Genomic DNA, 8,066 nt, shown 5'->3' with positions numbered 1-8,066 from the left:
TGTGATAGAGCCAGAAATTTTATTTTGGAGCCGACCTCAGAACCAAAATGATATTGTATAAACTCATATCACATAATGAAAATATTTGTGTTTACACACATGCTCTTGTTATTTTACTTGAAAAGGTGAGCCAAACTTTTTATGTTTTGTGAGAGAACTAAACTATAGGAAAAAAGTTTTGATTTAATTTCTAATTTAGATGTTTTAACACAATAAATTTTATTTATATACTAATTTCTTTCATATAAAATGAATAAGTCACATGTTTTCAAGTAGTAGAAAGATCTAAAAGTTATATATATATATATGAATTTAAATTGAGCATTTACGTTGTATTTGTAATATGTTTTTAGTTTTATTCATGCATTATGAGATATTTGTTGCTTTAGTGAAACATTTAAATTTTTAAACATTTGAACTTTTATTTTAAAAAATAATTTTAGTTGTCACTCATAATACTAACAAATTTGTGGAATATACTAGATGCTTAAAATATATAACAATTATTTGACCTATAAATAACAAAGCAATACATCAATCAAGAATCATTTTAGGAAACTATCATTCCAACCAATTTCTCAAACAACTTGATTTTCTTTATAATTGACATGTCGTGTAACTTTACACTCTTTCTTTTTCCAAAGATCAAAAAATTAATTACTAAAAAAAAGGAAAAAAAAATACTTAAGTACTGAAGAAAAATAATAAAATCAAATAACTAAGCATATTAAATAGTCCAAAAAGTGAATAATTGGAACTGGATGAACAGAACTTAAACCTCTTATAGACAATATTTTATTACTCATACCTAATTGGTGTTTTATTTTAGATTTGATAATGAACAGTTATGTATTATTTTCATAAAAATAATGAATTTGAGTGGGATTTTTTATACCACCTGTATAAGTTATTTATTATTTTGTTAATTTGTTGAGATACTATAATTTTGTCGCCTTTCTTAAGTTCCATAAAATATTAGTGTTTTTTTAGGAGGAGCCAATTCATAATTTTTAGGAGATCAAACCATTAAAAATTTTAATTTTTTAACAAAAGAAACATAATGAGCTCTGTCTCTGTGTGTGTGTGAACATAGATGCTTTTATTAACTAATGTTCAGTGATCACTCACGATGTGAAAAATACCCACACGTGATTGGAATTCAAGGTCCAGTTTCAACTTTCAAGTATAATTTATAACATTATAATTACATTTTATAAATCACAATGGTCTAGATTCTAGAATTTGTGCACATTGGTGGTTTGGGCGTAGTGCTTATGCAGGGAAAAACTGTTAACAAAGTTTAATTAAGGCACTAACTTGTCCTTAAATAAATAAATTTGACTGGATTCTCAAAATAAATAAATTTGACTGAAAAAATCTTAGAAGGCATTCTTGGACACGGCACTCAACTTATTTATTAAACATGTGAATCATTAATTAGTAGAAAGATTTATTTCTCTATTTATTTTTTGGGGTTGTATTTTTTTTTTTTTTTTTGGCTGAGAAGGGGATTGTAATTTATAGATAGTAGATAACATCATTGTGGTATATTTTTAAAATATGAAGCTATAGTATGTTTTATTTTCGTGATACTAAACTCCTTGTGATTAGCTTTATAAAATATTTAATCATAGGCGTAGCCGCATAAGAATGGCGCGGTACCAACATCACTTATTGTGAAATAATTGAACGGAAAGACCGTTCTATTTTAAAGTTTATGTCGTTTGAATAGATATAAATCCAGATAAGGACTGAAAAATAAAATGACTTTTTTAAGTGATAATGACATTTGCACATCATCAGATTCCTTTAAAGTTAATAGAAATGTCTCACGAAATTAACCAAAAGAAAACTCAAAATAGTTTTATAGTTTTTTATTTTTTTGATTGAATAGTTCTATAGTTTAAGAGTATGGTATATACATGGATTGTATGTGTAGTTTCACCTTCTTCTTTTTTCGGCTTTTGATTACATAAACCTGAAAAGGTCTAGGATGGGCCACGGCTATAAGATCGAGGATCCCATGTTATAATGGGGTTAGGCCAATAGTCATTGCCTACTCAATTTCTTTAATTGTTCAGACTTTGTCTTTGACTAAATGGCTAAAACCTCTCTTGAGTCTTGAATTTAGTTTTAAAAAACTAATGCTGTGTTTCCTCCTTTATGACTTTTATGAGTGTTAGCTAAAAGTTGTGAGAATTTTGTAGGAAAAACATATTATGGAAATTACTCTGAACGTCCTCTGTTTTTTTTTTACTTTTTAGAGAAGGATCGTTCATGTAATAATAATTATAACAATTTTTTTTTTTTACCAAAAAAAAAAAACTTAAGCACTTGATATTAAAATTCCTGATTTATTAAGCCATATTTTAAATTAAAAAAAAAAAAAAAAGGAAACTAAAAAACTTACTACTATAGTGTTAAGGTCCTTATAGCCCGATAATCAAAGTTATCAAACTCAGAGTGTTTTACCAAGTAATCAAATCCACCAAGATGCATATTGCCATATTGTGCACTGCATGAGAAGGTATCTCCTGTATCCATTGTATTTAGTGGATCTCTCACAACATGTGTGTCTCATCAGTGTGTAGAGTCCACATGTTGTGAGAGGGCTAGTTGCATATTTAAAAAATAAAAATAGAAATCTTTCGTGTATTGGATACATATATCCACCATTTCACATGGGGTGGATCCAACATTTGTGTGAAAATGGATACATTTAATACCACATTGCATATACTAGGAACAAAATAGAAAATCCTTTTTTGCTCTGTATTACCATTTTTGCTAGTTCATCAATTAGGAAAATGAACATACAAAATACCTTCTTACATGGCACTTTATCCAAAAAAAGAAATTTCATGTCATAGAATTAAGAATACAAGAAAAATTATTTTATAAGACGGTCTTATAATTATAAGACATTCCTCTCACAACATATATGAGTTTTACATATGCCTGTCACACATGCTATGAAAGAGAGACCTCATAAGATATCTTCCTTTTTTTTTTTTTTTTTTCAAATCAAGTTCCATGAGCTTGGTTTTCAAGATTGAGCAACAAGTTAGTGGCATTTGGTTTCAATGGGCGTTGTTTGAATACCTCTCTTCGTATTTACAAAAATGAGTAATTCATGATGCACATTTTGATATATGTCATTATATATGTATATATATCTTCTTCTTCTTCTTTTTTTGGGTAATAAAATTTATTAACATATTTGACTCTCTTCCTCTATCAAGTTTATTGTAGTCTAGATTCTTAATTTGAATGCTTATTATATTAGCATGATGATTTAACAGAAACCACTTTGATTGGTTGGATTAGTCTTATGAAGGTGTTAGGAGCAGTGAAAACAACACCCCAACAAGAACTAGGCTAGCTCACCCATAAAATCAGATATTACACAATAGTTGACATGTAGAATTAGAGAGTATATAGCCCTTCATTTTGACTTTGATTTGTTCTTTATTTTTTTGAAACAGACTTTGATTTGTTCTTAAAACATGACTATTACACATTTGAGTGTGACAACCTCGTGTGTGTGATGGACTAAGCTACCTTTGCCGTGAAGACAAATCCAAGAATGAGACTTGATGGAAGACACGTGTGTCTAAACTCAACAAACCCTATTTGTCTTTGCTCAACATTTTTCACAAAGGCAATTAGGAAAGAAGACTAATTTAGCTAAAGATTCCACATCTTGTCTTAGACGATAAACAATAGGAGAAAATGAGTGCAACAACTCTTGGAGGAAAACATCATTTTCCTTTGACCATTAGAGGATTTTAATTACACAAAATAATTAAAAGACATGATAAAATAGAATTTCTCATGTCTTTTTCTTACTAAACTTTGTGTTAACTTTTGTTAGGTACTTTTGCCTTGTTTTATTATGGTGCTATTTGTATTATTCTAAACCCATATAAGTTAACTCATATATGAACAAACAAGATATGTGATATTGACTAGTTCGTTTTGATCCACAATGATATTTTGGGGCCATTGGTGTGTACTTGCATAAATATTGATGGATTTCATTTTTTGAGAATCTTTTTCATCCACGATCAAGATTTTTTTTACACTTAGCTAATATAAATATGAATTGAGTGTTATTTGCTATACTATTATAGTTTGTTTGAGAGGGGAAAATGAATGGAATTGTATTAATGAATTTTTTTAAAAGTATATTCCATATATTCCCCTATTTGGAAGATTTTTTTGGAAGTTTAATAGTAAGAAATGAAATTACTATGAGGGAAGGTGAGCATTCCTTCAAAAAGTGGAAGAACACTTACTTCTTTTCTAAGAAAGGGAAAAAAAGGGTAGAAGGTGAATGAATGATATAGTGTTTGTTTGGATTGGCTTCTGCGTTTCAACTTTCAACCTCTTTTTTTTTTTTTTCCTTCCAGCTCAGCGCCTCTTGCACTGTTCATGTCTGTTCATGAGACATGAACAGTACAAATAGGAAAATGAACAGTGCTAAACAATGGTGAACAATAATAAACAATAACCGATTTTTTTTTCAATTTTCAGTAAAATAAGCGGTACCCAAACGCATACATAATAGTAAAATTATATATTATTTCCTTTCCATTCCTTTTTGTATAAACTTCCAAATACTCTAGAGAAATGCATCATGTGTTTCACTCCATTCCATTTTTAAGAAAAAGACTCCCAAACACAGTCTTAATTGAGTGATACCAATGTTGTGTTCTTTTTATTTTTCTAACTCTATAAATAATATTAATGTGAGTGCATGCGTACGGGATGATAAAAAAGAAACCCTAAAAATCTACTTAATTGGTTTGATCCAAAACCCTCCTAGGAGAAACATTTGTTATATATATATATATATATATATATATATATATTGGATGAATAAAAGACTTTATTAAAAGCAAAAACAATCTACTATGTTTCATATATGTACGTAGCTTGTTTCATATATATATATATATATATATATATATATATATATATAACAACATGACAAAAGTAAATATTCTCTCATTATTTCAAAAAACAAAAAAAACATATGGACCCACGCTTAAGTTTTGTTTAAGACAATGGTACAAATAGGACCATTGAAACTTGCAGAAGAAAAATTTGAAGGAAATTGATAAGAAAAAGGGAAATCAAGAAAATGAAGCTTCGTCTTTGAATGATGAAACCAAAGATAGGGAATTTATTATTAGTAAATGAAGTTTCGATCACCTGCTGAGTAGGATGTTGTCATTCTAATCTCTCTAATTGGATTCATTATAACATCTTTTGACTTAATTTGCCAATTCCCCAAAACCACTCAGTGTCTCCTGGGTTTTATTTTCCCGGAAAAGAAAAAAGAAAATCTTAGATATGACATATGAGCACACGTGCAAGCTCATTTGCTCCATCTAAGATAGGCAGACCCCACTTGGTAAAAAATGTTGGGAAAACCTATAAATATATATATTGGTTTGTTATAAAGTCTTAATCATGAATTTATTTTATTTTTTCATCGCTTTCTTTAAAGCATGCATGTAAGGACAAGGTTTCTATCTAAATTAGTTTGGAAAGAAACCCTCCAAACTACTCCTATCGCTGAATTATGTGTTCTTTATATTTTTAACCGTATGTCAAATTTTGTTTAAATCTGATATTATATACTATTTGATCAATAAATTTATTTTTTATGCATAATTTTAGACTACAAAAATTTGAAATTTAAATATTTGATTGATGACATAACTATTAATCTTTGATCTTCTTGAAATTTCGCAAGGACGGAGAATATAATAAAAACATACAATCTAACAATTAAATTTTCAATATTCATATTTAATAAAAAGATATAGGAAGAGTTCGAAGAGTTTCAAGAAGCATTTTCCTACTTGTAAATGAGGTCCCAACAAATCCTATTAGAGACCTATGTACACCACCATGATGCTTGGATGAGCAAAGAGTTAAGCTTGTTTCCTTTATTTTGTATTTAATCTATGATTTTTAATTTTGATTGAAGATTTTTTAATTATTTTTTATAATAGATACAATAGACATCCAACTTATAGCGTCCGCTTACCAAATGCTTTTTTGTATAGGTAGAAATTAAACCATAATTCTCTTATTCAATAACAAGAAACTTTACTAATCGATTCTCAAAAAAAAAATTTAAAAATTAAAAATTTTTATTGAGAATTGGCATAGCAAACCATCAGCACATTATATACAAAAAAACATTTGTATTTTACTTTTCAAAACTTGGATATACAAATATTCTATTCTAAAATAAAGGGGTAAAAAAACAGTAAACTTTGATTTTTCATCATTTTAGGGGCTGCAAGAGATTCTGATTATGACAAAATTGGCTTGATCATGAATCCAGAGATGATGTTAATTGCTGGAAATGTGAGTATGACATGATTTTGGGTTTTGCTTTTACAATAATATTGACAGGTTAGCTAAAAGTCCCAATCTAAATTGAGATCACTTTTCAAGCTCTAACCAAATTTACTCGAGCAATAGCTTTCTCTTTACTTATAGACCTCCATAGTCGTAACTAAGATGGAATCCAAAGTCAAATCGTAACTAAGAGAAAATATTTCGCACATCGGTAGATTTCACATAAAGATGAAATCTACCGATGTACGAAATATTTTCTCTTATAGTGGCCAGATTTATTAGCCATGACATCAATAAGGAAGAAGGGTTGTAGTCCATGTGCATCTAAACCCCCCAATCAGACAAAACTGGCTTAACCAAACCTAACTTGAGGCATTATGTTGGTTTGAGTTATAATTTTATTTTGATCCTTCAGTGGGTCGGATTCAGGTTGATAATTTTTTCAACTCATTTGATCCAACCCAACCCATCATATATATAAGCTTATTTAATTACCCTCAATTTAATTCTTTTAGTTTGATTCATTTTGGGAGTTTGAGAATTATTTTAGAAGAATTTGGAATTTTAGAATATAATATGAATTTTATTTTATTAAAAAAATGTTTAAATAGTTGATGAAAGAAAATACAATTTTTTACGAGAGATGAAACATCTAAGTAAAATCCATGAAAATATAACCCAACTTATGCACACTCCCTGATTTTGGGTTTTTTTTTTTTTTTTAATTGAATTTCAAACTTATGACGTATACTCCATGATGATTGTTCTGTATCATCTTGTCACAAGACACCAATTGATTATTGGAGTAAATAGACTTCTAGTTGTAACCCTAGACTTCTTATTTAACAATAAGAAACTTTATCAATTGAACTAATTGAAAGTTTGAAACCCACCCTAATTATAGATTTGATTCTTACAAGTTGGTTTTGACCAAAAAGACCAAACCACATTATCAACACAGAATCCATGATAATCATATATATCGGATTGTGTTGCTAGTATCCCCTATCCATTACCTTAAAAGAGCTCATGAAACAGAATTGGCAATTGAATAAAGATTTTGGATATCCCAGTCTCACCAAACCCATTGAAATTGCTAGCCCATTTTATATTTTTGGATTTAATGGTTTTCGTTAGGCAAGTCCCCACCATAACCAAAAATGTAATAATTTTCTCAACCAATTCTTACCCTCACTTCCAAGCTTTCTATGTGATTCTTGGCACGCGAGGGATTTGCAATATCTAACGCTTTCCACATTGTTTGAAGCCTTGGAGGCCCATTATGAAGATCATGAAAACTCATTGTTTGGAAACAATGAAAATTTCTCTTCCAATAAAACAAAAATATTTTTTAAAAAAGGCAAAGAAACAATGAAAAATCAAAATAAATCCTGAGAGAGATAGTGAGAGGTATTACATTTCAAAACTTTAGGGGTTAAAAAATTAAAAAAAGAAGGAGAAAGTCATTGGCAATTTGGCAGCAAACTTGTTGTTAAGAGACTAAATAAAGAAGTTTATAATGCAAAAAATTCAAATAACAATAGTTAATTACTTAATTGAAAGTGGTTCAACTTAGTTTTATATTTTTATTAATTTTATTGAGCACTAATAGAATGATGGGAGTCCAGAAACTTATGATAGCAAATTCTAAAACCATGGGTTTCCTTCTCCAACTTCCTAACCCT

This window comes from Quercus lobata, unplaced genomic scaffold, assembly GCF_001633185.2.
Source record: "Quercus lobata isolate SW786 unplaced genomic scaffold, ValleyOak3.0 Primary Assembly Scq3eQI_1911, whole genome shotgun sequence".
NCBI classification, from domain to species: domain Eukaryota; kingdom Viridiplantae; phylum Streptophyta; class Magnoliopsida; order Fagales; family Fagaceae; genus Quercus; species Quercus lobata.
This window is presented reverse-complemented; position numbering follows the sequence as displayed.